The sequence below is a fragment of the Hemibagrus wyckioides genome, linkage group LG15 (assembly GCF_019097595.1).
Source record: "Hemibagrus wyckioides isolate EC202008001 linkage group LG15, SWU_Hwy_1.0, whole genome shotgun sequence".
NCBI lineage: Eukaryota > Metazoa > Chordata > Actinopteri > Siluriformes > Bagridae > Hemibagrus > Hemibagrus wyckioides.
In genome coordinates this window covers 5,855,694-5,878,099 of record NC_080724.1, presented here as the reverse complement: position 1 = coordinate 5,878,099, position 22,406 = coordinate 5,855,694, and the positions used below count along the sequence as shown (strand labels likewise).

The 22,406-nt window shown below is 39.1% G+C and overlaps 5 non-coding genes and 4 pseudogenes across 5 annotated transcripts; 6 read left to right on the top strand and 3 right to left on the bottom strand.

Moving 5' to 3' along the window:
* Positions 1-9,275: 9,275 nt before the first annotated feature.
* On the top strand, positions 9,276-9,390 carry LOC131366468 (U5 spliceosomal RNA). Its single transcript, XR_009206813.1, has one exon. It is a non-coding gene; the product is annotated as a U5 spliceosomal RNA (small nuclear RNA).
* Positions 9,391-9,712: 322 nt separating this feature from the next.
* On the top strand, positions 9,713-9,878 carry LOC131366458 (U2 spliceosomal RNA; annotated as a pseudogene).
* Positions 9,879-10,478: 600 nt separating this feature from the next.
* On the top strand, positions 10,479-10,593 carry LOC131366470 (U5 spliceosomal RNA). The gene has a single exon (XR_009206815.1). It is a non-coding gene; the product is annotated as a U5 spliceosomal RNA (small nuclear RNA).
* A 357-nt stretch (positions 10,594-10,950) lies between these two features.
* LOC131366457 (U2 spliceosomal RNA) lies at positions 10,951-11,114 on the top strand (annotated as a pseudogene).
* A 248-nt stretch (positions 11,115-11,362) lies between these two features.
* LOC131366462 (U5 spliceosomal RNA) lies at positions 11,363-11,477 on the top strand. Its single transcript, XR_009206808.1, has one exon. It is a non-coding gene; the product is annotated as a U5 spliceosomal RNA (small nuclear RNA).
* A 677-nt stretch (positions 11,478-12,154) lies between these two features.
* LOC131366461 (U2 spliceosomal RNA) lies at positions 12,155-12,293 on the bottom strand (annotated as a pseudogene).
* Positions 12,294-13,827: 1,534 nt separating this feature from the next.
* Positions 13,828-13,942, top strand: LOC131366467 (U5 spliceosomal RNA). The gene has a single exon (XR_009206812.1). It is a non-coding gene; the product is annotated as a U5 spliceosomal RNA (small nuclear RNA).
* Positions 13,943-16,343: 2,401 nt separating this feature from the next.
* Positions 16,344-16,457, bottom strand: LOC131366463 (U5 spliceosomal RNA). Its single transcript, XR_009206809.1, has one exon. It is a non-coding gene; the product is annotated as a U5 spliceosomal RNA (small nuclear RNA).
* A 259-nt stretch (positions 16,458-16,716) lies between these two features.
* Positions 16,717-16,882, bottom strand: LOC131366456 (U2 spliceosomal RNA; annotated as a pseudogene).
* Between the last annotated feature and the right edge of the window lie 5,524 nt (positions 16,883-22,406).

Genomic DNA, 22,406 nt, shown 5'->3' with positions numbered 1-22,406 from the left:
AACTTTGATGAAAAAAATCATATTTTATATGAAAATTCATATTTTTGATGACTTTCCTATGTGTCTCACGAATTTTTGCATTTTAGGGTAAACATTCACGTTTCATATCATAGTCGACCCCAAACATGTGAAAAAAGTCAAAGAAAACTGCCCCTTTCAGCTGCACACATGCGTTTGTCTGAAAAACCGCTTTCCCTTGCTCGTAGAGCGCTGAGACTTGCGGAATCGCAATATCAGACCCAGAGAAGCACAATGCAGAGAGCACACTGCACTGAGGCAGGAAACGAGCCAGTTCGATGAAAAATGATGAAAGTTGACTTTGTTAGGTGAATTTTCATGGAATATCACTTTTTCCATGTTTCATATGAATTTTTGAACATTGATGAATAAAATCATATTTTATATGAAAATTCATATTTTTGATGACTTTCCTTTGTTTCTCACGAATTTTTGTATTTTAGGGTATACATTCAAGTTTCATATCATAGTCGACCCCAAACATGTGAAAAAAGTCAAAGAAAACTGCCCCTTTCAGCTGCACACATGCGTTTGTCTGAAAAACCGCTTTCCCTTGCTCGTAGAGCGCTGAGACTTGCGGAATCGCATTTTCAGCGCCAGAGAAGCACAATGCAGAGAGCACACGGCACTGAGGCAGGAAACGAGCCAGTTCGATGAAAAATGATGAAAGTTGACTTTGTTTGGTGAATTTTCATGGAATATCACTTTTTCAATGTTTCATATGATTGTTTGAACTTTGATGAAAAAAATCATATTTTATATGAAAATTCATATTTTTGATGACTTTCCTATGTGTCTCACGAATTTTTGCATTTTAGGGTAAACATTCACGTTTCATATCATAGACGACCCCAAACATGTGAAAAAAGTCAAAGAAAACTGCCCCTTTCAGCTGCACACATGCGTTTGTCTGAAAAACCGCTTTCCCTTGCTCGTAGAGCGCTGAGACTTGCGGAATCGCATTTTCAGCGCCAGAGAAGCACAATGCAGAGAGCACACGGCACTGAGGCAGGAAACAAGCCAGTTCGATGAAAAATGATGAAAGTTGACTTTGTTAGGTGAATTTGCGTGGAATATCACTTTTTCCATGTTTCATATGAATGTTTGAACTTTGATGAAAAAAAACATATTTTATATGAAAATTCATATTTTTGATGACTTGCCTTTGTTTCTCACGAATTTTTGCATTTTAGGGTAAACATTCACGTTTCATATCATAGTCGACCCCAAACATGTGAAAAAAGTAAAAGAAAACTGCCCCTTTCAGCTGCACACATGCGTTTGTCTGAAAAACCGCTTTCCCTTGCTCGTAGAGCGCTGAGACTTGCGGAATCGCAATATCAGCGCCAGAGAAGCACAATGCAGAGAGCACACTGCACTGAGGCAGGAAACGAGCCAGTTCGATGAAAAATGATGAAAGTTGACTTTGTTAGGTGAATTTTCATGGAATATCACTTTTTCCATGTTTCATATGAATTTTTGAACTTTGATGAAAAAAATCATATTTTATATGAAAATTCATATTTTTGATGACTTTCCTTTGTTTCTCACGAAATTTTGCATTTTAGGGTAAACATTCACGTTTCATATCATAGTCGACCCCAAACATGTGAAAAAAGTCAAAGAAAACTGCCCCTTTCAGCTGCACACATGCGTTTGTCTGAAAAACCGCTTTCCCTTGCTCGTAGAGCGCTGAGATTTGCGGAATCGCATTTTCAGCGCCAGAGAAGCACAATGCAGAGAGCACACGGCACTGAGGCAGGAAACGAGCCAGTTCGATGAAAAATGATGAAAGTTGACTTTGTTAGGTGAATTTTCATGGAATATCACTTTTTCCATGTTTCATATGATTGTTTGAACTTTGATGAAAAAAAATCATATTTTATATGAAAATTCATATTTTTGATGACTTTCCTATGTGTCTCACGAATTTTTGCATTTTAGGGTAAACATTCACGTTTCATATCATAGTCGACCCCAAACATGTGAAAAAAGTCAAAGAAAACTGCCCCTTTCAGCTGCACACATGCGTTTGTCTGTAAAACCGCTTTCCCTTGCTCGTAGAGCGCTGAGACTTGCGGAATCGCAATTTCAGCGCCAGAGAAGCACAATGCAGAGAGCACACGGCACTGAGGCAGGAAACGAGCCAGTTCGATGAAATATGATGAAAGTTGACTTTGTTAGGTGAATTTTCATGGAATATCACTTTTTCCATGTTTCATATGATTGTTTGAACTTTGATGAAAAAAATCATATTTTATATGAAAATTCATATTTTTGATGACTTTCCTATGTGTCTCACGAATTTTTGCATTTTAGGGTAAACATTCACGTTTCATATCATAGTCGACCCCAAACATGTGAAAAAAGTCAAAGAAAACTGCCCCTTTCAGCTGCACACATGCGTTTGTCTGAAAAACCGCTTTCCCTTGCTCGTAGAGCGCTGAGACTTGCGGAATCGCAATATCAGACCCAGAGAAGCACAATGCAGAGAGCACACTGCACTGAGGCAGGAAACGAGCCAGTTCGATGAAAAATGATGAAAGTTGACTTTGTTAGGTGAATTTTCATGGAATATCACTTTTTCCATGTTTCATATGAATTTTTGAACATTGATGAATAAAATCATATTTTATATGAAAATTCATATTTTTGATGACTTTCCTTTGTTTCTCACGAATTTTTGTATTTTAGGGTAAACATTCACGTTTCATATCATAGTCGACCCCAAACGTGAAAAAAGTCAAAGAAAACTGCCCCATTCAGCTGCACACATGCGTTTGTCTGAAAAACCGCTTTTCCTTGCTCGTAGAGCGCTGAGACTTGCGGAATCGCAATATCAGCGCCAGAGAAGCACAATGCAGAGAGCACACTGCACTGAGGCAGGAAACGAGCCAGTTCGATGAAAAATGATGAAAGTTGACTTTGTTCGGTGAATTTTCATGGAATATCACTTTTTCCATGTTTCATATGAATTTTTGAACATTGATGAATAAAATCATATTTTATATGAAAATTCATATTTTTGATGACTTTCCTTTGTTTCTCACGAATTTTTGTATTTTAGGGTATACATTCAAGTTTCATATCATAGTCGACCCCAAACATGTGAAAAAAGTCAAAGAAAACTGCCCCTTTCAGCTGCACACATGCGTTTGTCTGAAAAACCGCTTTCCCTTGCTCGTAGAGCGCTGAGACTTGCGGAATCGCATTTTCAGCGCCAGAGAAGCACAATGCAGAGAGCACACGGCACTGAGGCAGGAAACGAGCCAGTTCGATGAAAAATGATGAAAGTTGACTTTGTTTGGTGAATTTTCATGGAATATCACTTTTTCAATGTTTCATATGATTGTTTGAACTTTGATGAAAAAAATCATATTTTATATGAAAATTCATATTTTTGATGACTTTCCTATGTGTCTCACGAATTTTTGCATTTTAGGGTAAACATTCACGTTTCATATCATAGACGACCCCAAACATGTGAAAAAAGTCAAAGAAAACTGCCCCTTTCAGCTGCACACATGCGTTTGTCTGAAAAACCGCTTTCCCTTGCTCGTAGAGCGCTGAGACTTGCGGAATCGCATTTTCAGCGCCAGAGAAGCACAATGCAGAGAGCACACGGCACTGAGGCAGGAAACAAGCCAGTTCGATGAAAAATGATGAAAGTTGACTTTGTTAGGTGAATTTGCGTGGAATATCACTTTTTCCATGTTTCATATGAATGTTTGAACTTTGATGAAAAAAAACATATTTTATATGAAAATTCATATTTTTGATGACTTGCCTTTGTTTCTCACGAATTTTTGCATTTTAGGGTAAACATTCACGTTTCATATCATAGTCGACCCCAAACATGTGAAAAAAGTAAAAGAAAACTGCCCCTTTCAGCTGCACACATGCGTTTGTCTGAAAAACCGCTTTCCCTTGCTCGTAGAGCGCTGAGACTTGCGGAATCGCAATATCAGCGCCAGAGAAGCACAATGCAGAGAGCACACTGCACTGAGGCAGGAAACGAGCCAGTTCGATGAAAAATGATGAAAGTTGACTTTGTTAGGTGAATTTTCATGGAATATCACTTTTTCCATGTTTCATATGAATTTTTGAACTTTGATGAAAAAAATCATATTTTATATGAAAATTCATATTTTTGATGACTTTCCTTTGTTTCTCACGAATTTTTGCATTTTAGGGTAAACATTCACGTTTCATATCATAGTCGACCCCAAACATGTGAAAAAAGTCAAAGAAAACTGCCCCTTTCAGCTGCACACATGCGTTTGTCTGAAAAACCGCTTTCCCTTGCTCGTAGAGCGCTGAGACTTGCGGAATCGCATTTTCAGCGCCAGAGAAGCACAATGCAGAGAGCACACGGCACTGAGGCAGGAAACGAGCCAGTTCGATGAAAAATGATGAAAGTTGACTTTGTTAGGTGAATTTTCATGGAATATCACTTTTTCCATGTTTCATATGATTGTTTGAACTTTGATGAAAAAAAATCATATTTTATATGAAAATTCATATTTTTGATGACTTTCCTATGTGTCTCACGAATTTTTGCATTTTAGGGTAAACATTCACGTTTCATATCATAGTCGACCCCAAACATGTGAAAAAAGTCAAAGAAAACTGCCCCTTTCAGCTGCACACATGCGTTTGTCTGAAAAACCGCTTTCCCTTGCTCGTAGAGCGCTGAGACTTGCGGAATCACAATATCAGCGCCAGATAAGCACAATGCAGAGAGCACACTGCACTGAGGCAGGAAACGAGCCAGTTCGATGAAAAATGATGAAAGTTGACTTTGTTAGGTGAATTTTCGTGGAATATCACTTTTTCCATGTTTCATATGAATGTTTGAACTTTGATGAAAAAAAACATATTTTATATGAAAATTCATATTTTTGATGACTTTCCTATGTGTCTCACGAATTTTTGCATTTTAGGGTAAACATTCACGTTTCATATCATAGTCGACCCCAAACATGTGAAAAAAGTCAAAGAAAACTGCCCCTTTCAGCTGCACACATGCGTTTGTCTGAAAAACCGCTTTCCCTTGCTCGTAGAGCGCTGAGACTTGCGGAATCGCATTTTCAGCGCCAGAGAAGCACAATGCAGAGAGCACACTGCACTGAGGCAGGAAACGAGCCAGTTCGATGAAAAATGATGAAAGTTGAATTTTGTTAGGTGAATTTTCGTGGAATATCCCTTTTTCCATATTTTATATGATTGTTTGTACTTTGATGAAAAAAAACATATTTTATATGAAAATTCATATTTTTGATGACTTTCCTTTGTTTCTCACGAATTTTTGCATTATAGGGTAAACATTCACGTTTCATATCATATTCGACCCCAAACATGTGAAAAAAAGTCAAAGAAAACTACCCCTTTCAGCTGCACACATGCGTTTGTCTGAAAAACCGCTTTCCCTTGCCCGTAGAACGCTGAGACTTGCGGAATCGCAATATCAGCGCCAGAGAAGCACAATGCAGAGAGCACACTGCACTAAGGCAGGAAACGAGCCAGTTCGATGAAAAATGATGAAAGTTGACTTTGTTAGGTGAATTTTCATGGAATATCACTTTTTCCATGTTTCATATGATTGTTTGAACTTTGATGAAAAAAATCATATTTTATATGAAAATTCATATTTTTGATGACTTTCCTATGTGTCTCACGAATTTTTGCATTTTAGGGTAAACATTCACGTTTCATATCATAGTCGACCCCAAACATGTGAAAAAAGTCAAAGAAAACTGCCCCTTTCAGCTGCACACATGCGTTTGTCTGAAAAACCGCTTTCCCTTGCTCGTAGAGCGCTGAGACTTGCGGAATCGCATTTTCAGCGCCAGAGAAGCACAATGCAGAGAGCACACTGCACTGAGGCAGGAAACGAGCCAGTTCGATGAAAAATGATGAAAGTTGACTTTGTTAGGTGAATTTTCATGGAATATCACTTTTTCCATGTTTCATATGAATTTTTGAACATTGATGAAAAAAAACATATTTTATATGAAAATTCATATTTTTGATGACTTTCCTTTGTTTCTCACGAATTTTTGCATTTTAGGGTAAACATTCACGTTTCATATCATAGTCGACCCCAAACATGTGAAAAAAGTCAAAGAAAACTGCCCCTTTCAGCTGCACACATGCGTTTGTCTGAAAAACCGCTTTCCCTTGCTCGTAGAGCGCTGAGACTTGCGGAATCGCAATATCAGCGCCAGAGAAGCACAATGCAGAGAGCACACTGCACTGAGGCAGGAAACGAGCCAGTTCGATGAAAAATGATGAAAGTTGACTTTGTTAGGTGAATTTTCATGGAATATCACTTTTTCCATGTTTCATATGAATTTTTGAACATTGATGAATAAAATCATATTTTATATGAAAATTCATATTTTTGATGACTTTCCTTTGTTTCTCACGAATTTTTGTATTTTAGGGTAAACATTCAAGTTTCATATCATAGTCGACCCCAAACATGTGAAAAAAGTCAAAGAAAACTGCCCCTTTCAGCTGCACACATGCGTTTGTCTGAACAACCGCTTTCCCTTGCTCGTAGAGCGCTGAGACTTGCGGAATCGCAATTTCAGCGCCAGAGAAGCACAATGCAGAGAGCACACTGCACTGAGGCAGGAAACGAGCCAGTTCGATGAAAAATGATGAAAGTTGACTTTGTTTGGTGAATTTTCATGGAATATCACTTTTTCAATGTTTCATATGATTGTTTGAACTTTGATGAAAAAAATCATATTTTATATGAAAATTCATATTTTTGATGACTTTCCTATGTGTCTCACGAATTTTTGCATTTTAGGGTAAACATTCACGTTTCATATCATAGTCGACCCCAAACATGTGAAAAAAGTCAAAGAAAACTGCCCCTTTCAGCTGCACACATGCGTTTGTCTGAAAAACCGCTTTCCCTTGCTCGTAGAGCGCTGAGACTTGCGGAATCGCATTTTCAGCGCCAGAGAAGCACAATGCAGAGAGCACACTGCACTGAGGCAGGAAACGAGCCAGTTCGATGAAAAATGATGAAAGTTGACTTTGTTAGGTGAATTTGCGTGGAATATCACTTTTTCCATGTTTCATATGAATGTTTGAACTTTGATGAAAAAAAACATATTTTATATGAAAATTCATATTTTTGATGACTTGCCTTTGTTTCTCACGAATTTTTGCATTTTAGGGTAAACATTCACGTTTCATATCATAGTCGACCCCAAACGTGAAAAAAGTCAAAGAAAACTGCCCCTTTCAGCTGCACACATGCGTTTGTCTGAAAAACCGCTTTCCCTTGCTCGTAGAGCGCTGAGACTTGCGGAATCGCAATATCAGCGCCAGAGAAGCACAATGCAGAGAGCACACTGCACTGAGGCAGGAAACGAGCCAGTTCGATGAAAAATGATGAAAGTTGACTTTGTTAGGTGAATTTTCATGGAATATCACTTTTTCCATGTTTCATATGAATTTTTGAACTTTGATGAAAAAAATCATATTTTATATGAAAATTCATATTTTTGATGACTTTCCTTTGTTTCTCACGAATTTTTGTATTTTAGGGTAAACATTCAAGTTTCATATCATAGTCGACCCCAAACATGTGAAAAAAGTCAAAGAAAACTGCCCCTTTCAGCTGCACACATGCGTTTGTCTGAAAAACCGCTTTCCCTTGCTCGTAGAGCGCTGAGACTTGCGGAATCGCATTTTCAGCGCCAGAGAAGCACAATGCAGAGAGCACACGGCACTGAGGCAGGAAACGAGCCAGTTCGATGAAAAATGATGAAAGGTGACTTTGTTAGGTGAATTTTCATGGAATATCACTTTTTCCATGTTTCATATGAATGTTTGAACTTTGATGAAAAAAATCATATTTTATATGAAAATTCATATTTTTGATGACTTTCCTATGTGTCTCACGAATTTTTGCATTTTAGGGTAAACATTCACGTTTCATATCATAGTCGACCCCAAACATGTGAAAAAAGTCAAAGAAAACTGCCCCTTTCAGCTGCACACATGCGTTTGTCTGAAAAACCGCTTTCCCTTGCTCGTAGAGCGCTGAGACTTGCGGAATCGCATTTTCAGCGCCAGAGAAGCACAATGCAGAGAGCACACTGCACTGAGGCAGGAAACGAGCCAGTTCGATGAAAAATGATGAAAGTTGACTTTGTTAGGTGAATTTTCATGGAATATCACTTTTTCCATGTTTCATATGAATGTTTGAACTTTGATGAAAAAAATCATATTTAATATGAAAATTCATATATTTGATGACTTTCCTTTGTTTCTCACGAATTTTTGCATTTTAGGGTAAACATTCACGTTTCATATCATAGTCGACCCCAAACATGTGAAAAAAGTCAAAGAAAACTGCCCCTTTCAGCTGCACACATGCGTTTGTCTGAAAAACCGCTTTCCCTTGCTCGTAGAGCGCTGAGACTTGCGGAATCGCATTTTCAGCGCCAGAGAAGCACAATGCAGAGAGCACACTGCACTGAGGCAGGAAACGAGCCAGTTCGATGAAAAATGATGAAAGTTGACTTTGTTAGGTGAATTTTCATGGAATATCACTTTTTCCATGTTTCATATGAATGTTTGAACTTTGATGAAAAAAAACATATTTAATATGAAAATTCATATTTTTGATGACTTTCCTTTGTTTCTCACGAATTTTTGCATTTTAGGGTAAACATTCACGTTTCATATCATAGTCGACCCCAAACATGTGAAAAAAGTCAAAGAAAACTGCCCCTTTCAGCTGCACACATGCGTTTGTCTGAAAAACCGCTTTCCCTTGCTCGTAGAGCGCTGAGACTTGCGGAATCGCATTTTCAGCGCCAGAGAAGCACAATGCAGAGAGCACACGGCACTGAGGCAGGAAACGAGCCAGTTCGATGAAAAATGATGAAAGTTGACTTCGTTAAGAGAATTGTCATAGAATATAACTGTTTCCTTGTTTCTTGTTGCACTTTCACTGTACAGGTGTGGCCTGAGGCTGTCCGTTAAGCAGAAAAGATAAAGGTTTATTGCTTTTCGGCCTTTTGGCTAAGATCAAGTGTTCTCTGGTATGGCTTTGGGCTGTGACTGTATTCACATTGCCCTTCTTGGTCTGGCCTTGAGAAGGCAAGTGTGTCGGAAAGGATATAAAACAAAAACGAATGAAAAAAAGGGCCCGGCCTTACCCTCATCGAGCATTGTGTTTCTCCGACAAGGGTTTCCTGGTGCTGCCCGCCTTTTTTTTTTTTTTGTATCTCTGGTTTCTTTTAAGTTATGCATAAATCTTTTACTTTTTACTAGAGCTTTCCGTGGAGAGGAGCTTCAATGAGTTTGATGTATTTTTGTAAGATTTGCTCTGGCAAAGGTGTGTAGGCTTCAATGTTAAATGGTTAGTTTCCAGGAGTTGTGTCTTATTTGTTTGTGACTTCATGCATGCCTGTGTAAGTGTGGCCTGAGGCTGTCCGTTAAGCAGAGGAGATACATGTTTATTGCTTCTTGGCCTTTTGGCTAAGATCAAATGTTTTCTGGTCTGGTTTTAGGCTTTGACTGGGTTTGTGTAGGATAGCTTCTCAGGCTTTTTAGCTAGGATCTATTGTGTTCACTTTTCTGGCTTTTTGGCCTTGGTCTGTTTTCACGTTACAATCCTTAGTCTGGTCTTGAGAAGGTGAATGGATAGGTATGGATATGGGTAGGATTTGGATTGAAAAAAAAAAATCTGTTCTTATCATTTTAAAATCTCATACGTCCTCTATAATAAATAAATTTTTAGAGCTGGGAGCCGGAAAAGGGGCTTCCTACATCCGCTCCGCGGATCGGCCTGGTATTGCAGTACTTCCAGGCTTGGTGCACCGTTTTCTAATGTAAAATGAAGGAGAACCAATTACTGAATTACTGATTTACTGACTTTCTTACTTACTTACTTACTTTCTTACCACATTATGTCTGCATTCTACCCGCCCTGTTCCCTAGCCTATGTTCACCTCCTTCTGCTCACCACTGTCAGTTGTTGCTCGTCAACCTTTCCCCACTCTTTCTCCACTCCACCAACCCAAGGGGCCAGACTTACCGTCATCGAGCATTGTGTTTCTCCCACAAGGGTTTCCTGGTGCTGCTTGGTTTTTTTTCCTTATACCTCTGGTTTCTCTTAAGTCATACATAAATCTTTCATCTTTTATTAAAGATTTCTGATTTCAGTGTATAGGTGTGGCCTGAGGCTGTCCATTAAGCAGAAGAGATGAGAGTTTATTGCTTCTCGGCCTTTTGGTTAAGATCAAGTTCTCTCTCGTCTGGCTTTGGGCTGTGACTGTATTCACATTGCCCTTCTTAGTCTGGCTTTGAGAAGGCGAGTGTGACAGAAATGATATGAAAAAAAAAGAGGGGCCGTCCTTACCCTCATCGAGTATTGTGTTTCCCCGACAAGGGTTTCCTGGTGCTGCTTGGGTTTTTTTTCCTCATACCTCTGGTTTTTCTTAAGTCACACATAAATCTTTCATCTTTTGTTAAAGATTTCTGTGGAGTGAAACATCAATGAGTTTGATGTATTATTGTGAGCTTTTCTCTGGCAAAGCTGTGTATGCGTCAATATTAAATGGGTAGTTTCTAGGACTTGAGTCTTATTTGTTTATGTGACTTTATGCATGCCTGTATAGGTGTGGCCTGAGGCTGTCCATTAAGCAGAAGAGATGAGAGTTTATTGCTTCTCTGCCTTTTGGCTAAGATCAAGTTTTCTCTGGTCTGGCTTTGGGCTGTGACTGGGTTTGAGAAGGAGAATAGATGGCATGGGGTTTGTGTAGGATTGCTTCTCAGGCTTTTTAGTTAGGATCTATTGTGTTCACTGGTCTGGCTTTTTGGCCTTTGTCTGGGATCACGTTACAATCCTTAGTCTGGTCTTGAGAAGGTGAATGGTTAGGTATGGACATGGGTAGGATTTGGATTGCAAAAAAAATAAAATCTCTTCTTATCAGTTTAATATCTCATATGTCCTTTATGATAAACAGATTTTTAGAGCTGGGAGCCGGAAAAGGGGCTTGCTACATCCGCTCCGTGGATCAGCCTGGTATTGAAGTACTTCCAGGCTTGGTGCACCGTTTTCTGATGTAAAATGAAGGAGAATCAATTACTGAATTAATGATTTACTTACCAAATTATGGCTGCATTCAACCTGCCCTGTTCCCTAGCCTATCTTCACCTCCTTCTGCTCACCACTGTCAGTTGTTGCTCATCAACCTTTCCCCACCCTTTCTCCCCTCAACCAACGCAAGGGGCCGGCCTTACCCTCATCGAGCATTGTGTTTCTAATGTAAGGGTTTCCTGGTGCTACTCGGCTTTTTTTTCTTTATAGCTCTGGTTTCTCTTAAATCACATATAAATCTTTTGCCTTTTACTAAAGATTTCCTTGGAGAGGATCATCCATGGGTTTGATGTATTTTTGTGAGCTTTGCTCTGGCAAAGCTGTATATACTTCAATGTTAAATGGGTAGTTTCCTGGGCTTTGGTCTTATTTGGTCATGTGACTTTATGCATACCTGTATAGGTGTGACCTGAGGCTGTCCGTTAAGCAGAAGAAATAAAAGTTTATTGCTTTTCGGCCTTTTGGCTAAGATCAAGTGTTCTCTGGTCTGGCTTTGGGCTGTGACAGTATTCACATTGCCCTTCTTAGTCTGGCTTTGAGAAGGCGAGTGTGACGGAAAGGATGTGAAAAAAAAAATTGGGCCGGCCTTACCCTCATCGAGCATTGTGTTTCTCCGACAAGGGTTTCCTAGTGCTGATCGCCTTTTTTTCTTTATAGCTTTGTTTTCTCTTTAGTCATGCATAAATCTTTCACTTTTTACTAGAGAAAAGTGAAAGATTTATGCATGACTTAGGAGAAACCAGAGCTAAAAAAAAAAAAAAAAGTGGTGAGCGGCACCAGGAAACCCTTGTTGGAGAAACACAATGCTCGATGAGGGTAAGGCTGGCCCCTTCAGCCAGTTGAGTGGAGAAAGGGTGGGGAAAGGTTGACTAGCAACAACTGACAGTGGTGAGCAGAAGGAGATAAAGATAGGCTAGGGAACAGGGCGGGTTGAATGCAGACATAATTGTTAAGTAAGTCAGTAATTCAGTAATTGATTCTCCTTCATTTTACATCAGAAAATGGTGTACCAAGCCTGGAAGTACTGCAATACCAGGCCGATCCGCGGAGTGGACGTAGCAAGCCCCTTTTCTGGCTCACACATTCTAAAAATCTGTTTAATATAGAGGACGTATGAGATATTAAACTGATAAGCTAGCCATGGGGGTCACAGTCCAGTGACTTCTGAGCCGGTCCCAAGCCCGGATAAATAGAGAGGGTTGCATCAGGAAGGGCATCCGGCGTAAAACATTGCCAAATTTAACCATGCGAATTGTCAGTATTCTAAATTTCATACCGGATCGGTCGAGGCCCGGGTTAACAACGACAGCCATCGGCGCCGTTGACTTACAGGGTGCTGGTGGTAATTGGGCTACTGTTGATCGAAGAAGTAGAGGAGGAAGGAGAGTGCGTAGACAGAGAGAGAAGAGGAAAGGTAAGAGTGTAGGACTGAGAATGGAAACTCTGAATGTTGGTACTATGACAGGGAAAGGTAGAGAGTTGGCTGATATGATGGAGAAAAGGAAGGTTAATATACTGTGTGTACAGGAGACCAGGTGGAAGGCTAGCAAGGCTCGTAGTATAGGAGCAGGATTCAAGCTGTTTTATTATGGTTTGGATAGTAAGAGAAATGGGGTAGGTGTGGTCCTGAAGGAGGAGTTTGTGAGGAATGTTCTGGAGGTGAAGAGAGTGTCAGACAGGGTGATGAGTCTGAAGTTAGAGGTTGAAGGGGTGATATTGAATGTTGTTAGTGGTTATGCCCCACAGGTAGGTTGTGAGTTAGAGGAGAAAGAGCTTCTGGAGTGAATTAGATGAGGTGATAGAGAGTATTCCAACAGGTGAGAGAGTGGTGATAGGAGCAGATTTTAAAGGACATGTTGGTGAGGGAAACACAGGTGATGAGGAGGTGATGGGCAAGTTTGGAGTTAAGGAAAGGAACCTTGAAGGACAGATGGTAGTGGACTTTGCTAGGAGGATGGACATGGCTGTGGTTAACATTTATTTTCAGAAGAGGGAGGAGCATAGAGTGACTTACAAGAGTGGAGGTAGGAGCACACAGGTAGACTACATCCTATGTAGAAGAGGCAATCTGAAAGAGATTAATGACTGTAAAGTAGTAGTGGGAGAGAGTGTAGCCAGACAGCATATGATGGTTGTGTGTAGGATAGATTTGATGGTCTGTAAGCAGAGGTCAAAGATAGAGATGGAGAAGAAAACCAAGTGGTGGAAGCTGAAAAAGGAGGAATGTTGTGAGGAATTTAGACAGAAGTTGAGGCAGGCTCTGGGTGGTCAGGAAGTGCTGCCAGATGACTGGGAAACTACAGCAGAAGTGATCAGGGACACAGGAAGAAAGGTGCTGGGTGTGTCATCTGGAAGGAGGAAAGAAGATAAGGAGACTTGGTGGTGGAATGAGAAAGTTCAGGATAGTATTCAGAGGAAGAGGTTAGCCAAGAAGAAGTGGGACATGGACAGGACTGAAGAGAATAGACAGGAATACAAGGCGTTACAGCACAGAGTGAAGAGGGAGGTGTCTAAGGCCAAGCAGAAGGCGTATGATGAGTTGTACACTAGGTTAGACACTAGAGAAAGACGGAAAGGATATGAAAAAAAAAAAAAGCGGCCGGCCTTACCATCATCGAGCATTGTGTTTCTCCGACAAGGGTTTCCTGGTGCTGCTTGTCTTTCTTTCTTAATAGGACTGGTTTTTCTTAAGTCATGCATAAATCTTTCGACTTTTACTAAACATTTCTGTGGAGAGGAACATCAATGAGTTTGATGTATTTTTGTGAGCTTTTCTCTGGCAAAGCTGTGTATGCTTCAATGTTAAATGGGTAGTTTACAGGACTTGGGTCTTATTTGGTTATGTGATTTTATGCATGTCTGTAGAGGTGTGGCCTGAGGCTGTCCGTTAAGCAGAAGAGAAAAGTTTATTGCTTCTCGGCCTTTTGGCTAAGATCAAGTGTTCTCTGGTCTGGTTTTGGGCTTTGACTGGGTTTGAGAAGGAGAATAAGTGGAATGGTGTTTGTGTAGGATCGCTTCTCAGGCTTTTTAGGTAGGATCTATTGTGTTCACTGGTCTGGCTTTTTGGCCTTGGTCTGGGATCACGTTACAATCCTTAGTCTGGCCTTGAGAAGACTAAAAATACCAAAATTCATAGTTTTATCACTTTCCTATGTTTCTCATGATTTTTGGTATTTTAAAGTAATCAATAACCCAAAGGTGAAAAAGTCACAGAAAACTGCCCCATTCAGCTGCACACATGCGTTTGTCTGAAAAACAGATAACAAGGAAAACTTGCTCGTAGAACGCTGAGACTTGCGGAATCGCATTTTCAGTGCCATAGACGAACAATGCAGAAAGCACACTGCGCTGAGGCAGGAAACGAGTCAGTTCGATGAAAAATGATGAAAGTTGACTTTGTTAAGTGAATTTTCATGGAATATCCCTTTTTCCATGTTTCTTATGAATTTTTGCTGTTTGATGAAAAAAATCATATTTCATATCAAAGTTCATATTTTTTTTATCACTGTTTCCATGTTCATATCATATTTTGTACCATACTTCACCCCAAAATTGGTGAACAATGTGACATCAGCCTTTCCTGTGTTTGTTTTGAAATTTTGCATTATAATGTAAACAATCACAATTTGTATCATAGTTGACAACAAAGATGTGAAAAAAGTCAGTGAATAAGTTCCCGTTCAGCTGCATATATGCGTTTGTCAGAAAAAAACACTTTCCCTTACTTATACGTAGCGCTTTGAAACTTGCGGAATCGCATTTTCAGCGCCTGAACTGCAGGGAGCCCACTGTTCTGTTAACAAAGTAACATGCAGCACATGTTACATGCAGTGTCTTGCAGTTGTTACCATTTTTGGAAATACAGCATAAAGCATTGATAGTTAATTAATGTTTATTTGCACTTTTTACTGTAAACTACAAATATTTTTTTTATATTGAAAAATGGTCTGCTAAGAAAAAAAGGAATTATTTTTCTAGATATTTCTTTGATTTAATGAATTACCCCTTAGAAGTCTTGCTATAAAAATGTTTTAATATAATGTATAAATTTAGCCTTTGAAACAGTAAAAATTTAACACAATGCAGTGTAACCTCAAAACGTGATTTATTGCACCTTTGAAAAACCTGAAAAACAAAAGCCACTTTAATTACAAAATATTCTCAAAATTAGTGGCTGTGGCAAAGCAAGTGTAATGACTAAAAAACTTAAGCTTCAGAATAAACTTGTTTAACTGAATAAAAAAACATTTACATAACATTAGTTATGAATTATTGTTTTATAAGAATTACTGAATGAAGGAAGAATGAAGTCAAAATTTAGGTATTCAAGATTGAACACCTGAAAAAATTGTGCAACTAACACACTAAAAGCATGTTTAAGCCGTGTGTGTGAAAAGTATGTGTAAGGTGTGTGTGTGGTATGTCCATTAGAGTGTTGACTGATTTCTTTTTGTGGGCGACCTTCCCAGTCTGCTTTGACAGGACTTGTCCACCCTTGGTGCCTTTTGGCTTGGAACGACATAAGTGTGGGTAAAAGATGGCAGAATATTTATTTTGTATGAACTGTCCCTTTCAGTGTACAAAGGCATTTACCATATTTGCTGAAATACAGAAAAAAAACACCCTTAATGGCTTATGTAATAAAATAGACAGTTCTATACATACCAAGGAGTATCAGTCGAGGAGTTGGAGGTAGTTCAAGTGTCCTTTCTAGATCAGCTGTAGTGGAAGATGCCTAAGACACAGTTACAGTGACGAGGACATAGAAACAATATAGACTAACAATTGCTTTGTATGCATTTTTAAAATAGGAAAGAGCATGTCTATTTCAGTTGTTAGGACAATATTACCATGATAGAAAAAACCCCCCCAAAAAACTTACATTTGCAAAAAGGATCAGCCCTTCCTCAGTCTTAGAGAAGTGAGCCATGAGAAGTTGGATGACACAGAAGGTGCTGAATCATTTCTATATTAAAATTCCATCTATTCTCCTTCTCAAACCCAGTCAAAGCCCAAAACCAGACCAGAGAACACTTGATCTTAGTCAAATGGCCAAGAAACAATAAACTTTTATCTCCTCTGCTTAACAGACAGCCTCAGACCACACCTATACAGGCATGCATAAAGTCACATGACCAAATAAGACCCAACTCCTAGAAACTACCCATTTAACATTGAAGCATACACAGCTTTGCCAGAGCAAAGTTCACAAAAATACATCAAACTCATTGATGTTCCTCTCCATGGAAATCTTTATTAAAAGATGAAAGATTTATGCGTGACTGAAGAGAAACCAGAGCTACAAATAAAATAAATAAATAAAAAAAAAAAAATCTGAGCAGCACCAGGAAACCCTTGTCGGAGAAACACAATACTCGATGAGGGTAAGGCCGGCCCCTTGGGTTGGTTGAGTGCAGAAAGGGTGGGGAAAGGTTGACGAACAACAACTGACAGTGGTGAGCAGAAGGAGGCGAAGATAGGCTAGGGAACAGGGCGGGTTGAATGCAGACATAATTTGGTAAGTAAGTCAGTAAGTCAGTAATTTTTTCTCCTTCATTTTACATCAGAAAACCAAGCCTGGCAGTACTGCAATACCAGGCCGATCCGTGGAGCGGATGTAGCAAGCCCCTTTGCCGGCTCCCAGCTCTAAAAATCTGTTTAATTTAGAGGACGTGTCAGATATTAAACTGATAAGAACAAATTTTATTTTTTCAATCCAAATCCTACCCATATCCATACCTAACCATTCACCTTCTCAAGGCCAGACTAAGGATTGTGACGTGAACCCAGACCAAGGCCAAAAAGCCAGACCAGTGAACACAATAGATCCTAGCTCTATTCTAGATCCTAGCCTGAGACGTGATCCTACACAAACCCCATGCCATCTCTTCTCCTTCTCAAACCCAGTCAAAGCCCAAAACCAGACCAGAGAACACTTGATCTTAGCCAAAAGGCCAAGAAGCAATAAACTTTTATCTCCTCTACTTAAAGGACAGCCTGAGGCTACACCTATACAGTGAAAGTGCAACAATTCAAGTTCAAAGCTCAAGTGCTAATAACTTTGAAATCAGTAAGAAGCTCTTAATAAGAAGCATAAAGCTCTTTCTGAGTGAAAAGGTATGGTCACTGCTTTCTTAAATCAGCGATGGTGGGTGCTGGTAATATGTTTATTTGCTGCCACTGGAGGCAAAAGTTTGTTTCCATAAGTTGCTTAACTGCTGCTTTTTCAACCCCATTTATTCCATCTCTACGCTATATCTCCTCCAGCAACTGATGTTTCTGCTCTACGGTTTCATCTGTCTCCTCTGGTGGGAGATCAGGCTGGAATCTGGTGCAGCCATATGTGTCTCTCTTTAGTCCATTGCCAGATGAACATTGTTGGCGAAAGCTGGTGGTGCGGTTCAGATTTTCAATTCAGTTTTTAATTTGAATTAACAGTTAGGTGTAATCATTTCCTAGTGCCTGACCATTGTCACGGAGATCAGTAAAGCTTTGAGGATACTGGCAGATGATGTTTCAGCAGACTGGGACACATTGTCTGCGTGTTGGGTTTAGCTCATATTTCCTCATCTCATCTGCCAAAACCCTGACCATTTGTCACCATGCTGCTGTTGAAGGTCTCTTGCCATCAGCTATTGCTGAATGAATGTCCATGGGTAACTAACATATGAGATTAACCAAGTTTTAAATTAGAATTAAAAAAAAGAAAAAGGAAAAAACATTGGTCACCTCAAAGGCCTGTAAATAAAACATTAAGTGACTGGAAATATTTGTAACCTGTAAAGGCCTGTAAATAATATGAGATGACCCATATGAGATTAACCAAATGTTTAATTATAATAAAAAAATAAAATAAAATAAAACAGTGGTCACCTCAAAGGCCTGTAAATAAAACATAAAGTGCTTGGAAATATCTGTAACTTGCAGGTCACATACTAAATTAAGCATAATGTACATTTACAACTATTTACAACTATCAGTATCCATTAGTACAAAGACAACTGGTAAATATGCAGGAAGTCTTGGAAATAATCAATTTTTATTTTAAATAATTTAAATCCTCAATATCTTTTTTTAAAATGCTTCCAGAAGCTTCTGTAGTTGAATGGCTGGCAGTAGGTCAGCAATATCATCTTGAGTCACATATTTCAGGTCTTGTGTAGATTCCAGACCGGAGTTTAATAGCTTATCTAACATGCTTAAAGGAGCATGTCACTCTTCGTCCCTCTTTAATGTGCACTTTAGATGGGAATTAAACTGAGTTAGTCTATCACATTTGGCGCTACACAAGTCAACATGGCATGCAAGGTTTACTGCAGGGTATAAATGTGATCTAGGCACCACCACACACTCGTTCTGGTGTCTGTAAAGATGTGAGCACACTGATCAAATGTGACTTCTTCCAGGTTTGTTATGAAATTTAGCATTTTATAGTAAACAATCATATTTACTATCATAGTTCACACCAAATATGTGAAAAAAAGTCAATGAAAACTTCCCCGTTTAGCTGCACTTATGTGGTTATCAGAAAAACCCCACTGTTGGGTCCTTGAGCCTGGCCCTTAACCCTCTCTACTCCAGAGGCACTGTAGCTGCCCCTGTGCTCTGACCCCAACTTCCTCAGCTTGGATATGTAAAGAAAGGAATGGATATGTGGCAATAATAAAGGCTTCTTCTTCTAAGAAAGGAAAGAGAGGTTCTGGTCACATTCACTTAGATAAGGGAATTTTGGCACAATGTGAATAAATGGAATTTTGGCATAATGTGATATTTCATGAAGCTTCCTAATTTATTGGTTGGAAAGAGTTCTAGAGTAAGAGGACCATTCATTTGAAATAATAATTGCATGCCAGCAGAAGTGTTGTGTAAAGGATCAGGAAGTTAAGGAAAAAATGGATAAGGGCATTTAAAGATGAAAAATGAGCAAACTTCTGGCAAGAGGAGATATTATTCACAAAGCAAAAATTGTAGGAGCTTCAACAATGATAAAGATTTTTAAAGGAAAGGTCAATTGATATCAGTCACTGAGTAGTGTGGCATACACTAAGAGCAATCTATCCTTCCAGAGTTTATCCCAATGCTTTGAAGGAACAGTTGGGAGAAACAGAGAATCCAGTCACATATATATGGGGACAGCTGAAGATGTGGAAGCAAGAAACTGAGGGGGATCCAGAGAGTGACCCAATGCAGACCACACACTTCATAGATTAAATAATAATGGATCCTCTGCCTGCACCTGCAAAGAGCAAGCTGGAAGATGCATTCAGATTAACCTCTAAAACTAATTAAAAAATATGTGAATATGTGGCTCAATACAGAAAAAAATGAGCTGAAGTTGCACAGTTATTGCTGGAAGCACTGTCAAACAATAACAAAAAAAAATCAGGCTCCAGTCAGAGACAAAGGGGAGACTGAGGAGCTATCATGCATCTTTACACCTGTAAATGTACCTAAAACAGCAGTCGAAGCAGGTTTCGTCGTTGCCCACACTTCCAGCTTAACTAGCAGTGACTGTTTCATCAAACCCCTCACAACCAGTGAACCAGTGCCAGAAATGTCTACACCATCCAGCCAAGTTCAGCCAAGTTCCGGAGCCAATGGTCCTCTAGGAGTGTGCTAGGGCTGCAAACAGTCTGGACATAATCGATGCAATTGCCCCACAAATCCATGTCAATGGCCTCCCAGGGTGGAAGGAGAGGTTGACAGCAACTCTGTCCAGATCAAACTCAGAACACTGTAAATCTTTGGGGAGATACAAATCAGGGGTGATAGGGATGCCTAGAGAATCCTGAGGGGGATAGTCAACTTCCACATTTAACAACTGGGGCCAAACAAGAACCTGTGCTGGAGGTTACCATTAAAGGGAGCTATACCAGAATCATCAGAGCAAGTTGCAGAAAACAGGTGTGAGAGTACCACTAAACATATTGCTAACACCTGGTATGCTTGATGAACCTCAACCTGGGCTTGGGGGTCTGAGTGAGCATATAACTGTCCAACTGGAAGCTGGTGATGGCAACCAAGAAGAACTCCAACCAATCTCCACAATTGATTTGTCTGCCCTCAAGTGGATTGACACATCTTAAAAGGAATACAGAAAATGACAGGAGTCAGGAAGAGAGAGAGAGAGAGAGAGAGAGAGAGAGAGACTGTCTTTCTACTATTCTCACACCTAACTTTCATCAGCATCTTCCCACTCTGGCGAATTGTGGGCTGTCCCTAATCTGTTAAAGCTAATTTTTGAACCATCACTAGTCACACTTAAATTAAAAGAAGTCTTCAAGCAAGAAGAAGCAAAACTTGTTAGCAACAAGACACTCAAAATACACGAAGCATCAGGCTTGGTGCAGTCAAGTGCAAAGTCCCGTAAAAAATCCACTCTATTTATCCTCCTTCTTCTGATTTGCATAGCTTCTTAAAATTGCATACTTTCTTATAATTGCTGCCTTATTCTTTTAATCTGCATTATATATATATATATATATATATAGTATATACACTTAATTGTTCAAAAATATTTTGTGTCCTTTATTTGATCAAATGTTTAAAAAGCAATGACCTTATATTTGATAAAGTTAATCATTATAAAGTAAGATGCTTAACAATAAGCATTTTTAAATTAGGTTTATCAATAGATACATTAACATTAACATTATCAATAGATACATGGCCATAGTTTTAATAAACTGTTTTTAACTTTAGTTTGCTTTTGTCAGTATATTTTGGTTGTTCATGCATGGTGCTTTTACAGCCTGAATTTTTAACTTACTGCCTTATTTTTTAATAATCTTATTTTTAACACAAGTTCTTATCCTACTCTCGCAACTGCTGGTTGCTGAGGTTAGTGCTCTTTGCACAGACTGCTAGCTAGTGCTCTTAGGAACACCATGTCTAGTTCAATCTGGTTTCTACAGCCTTTTAATAGTGCAAAAATAAACTGTTTGTCTAGTGCACAGCTTCAGTCTGGTTACTGCAATCTAGCTTTATGCAAGAACAAAATGTATTTACTTAATGATTTTTTCTTCCTTTCTCTCTATTTTTATTATTCATTATTACCTCATCCAATCGCCCGCAATGTGTCTCTGTGCAAAGTACTTATTATTTGATAATAACTTATATCGTTTTACTTATCCTAATAAACTACTTATTTTCCTACACTACTCTTCAAGTGTGGTTATTTATTTTCTACTATTTTAAGGCTTCTTGTGGTTAATATGGCCTTAATACCATAACTTGTATTTTGATATATTTATTCTGCTATTATAATGCTTAAGCTTAAGTAAAGCTATGTAAATCTTTCAGAGAAATCTCAACACAAACCAAAGTGGGAATGATTGTGGTAATTATTGTGGGGTTGTTGTTTTCTTGTGTTATATGTGTTCTCAGATCTATTTTTGATCTTCTGAAAGGTTTCTGTCAAGCAGGTGTCTGTAATGTGGGGTCCTGGAGACAAGACGGACCTGATCACTGATGCAATGAAGCTGCATTCCTGGTTTGCTCTGAGTGTAGTTTCTGAGATATTGAGTGCACAAACATTTTAAATAGTTATAACTTCATTATTTGATTCAAGTCTTGTAGCTGGTCTTTGTAGCAATCCATGAGTAGGTGTGAGTTGGGGATGAGGAAGAAGGAGACAGCCGAGGTCAGTTTCACACAGTACTTTATTTTCTATTCAACTTTTCAGCTTTTCTCTCTCTCACTCTCTCTCTCTGCCCACTCTCTCCAACCTTATACCAACAGCGTTCACTGTTGGAGAGAAAGATCTACAAAGCATGGTGATCATAGATAAGTTGATCTGTTGTTTATCATTGGGCATCTGACATGTCCAAGGCCTGTGATGATCTTGTAATACTGATCAAGCTTTCTGAGGTCAGATTCAAATTGTAGGCCACGCACTCCAACAAAGTAGGTCAGGTACAGGCACCACCATTGTCTCCAACCTTCGATCATCAACCACTGTTAATTGTAAACAATATCCTTTAGTCTTTAGATTTGTGCCGTATTAATGATTTTGTGATTGCTGTATTAGCCCAATTGTATCTGATGTTTAAGCTATATTATCTGCCATACCACATGATCATGGTCATTTTACAGTCATTGATCTCTGTAGTGCCTTTTTTATTATTCCTGTCAGTGAGCAGACGATCTTTGCATTTACATTCTTTTCACACCTGGACATGCCTCTCAAGGGTTCATGGATTCACCAGCTGTGTTCTCGTCCGTGGTACATTCTTATTCTCATTTGTCCTGC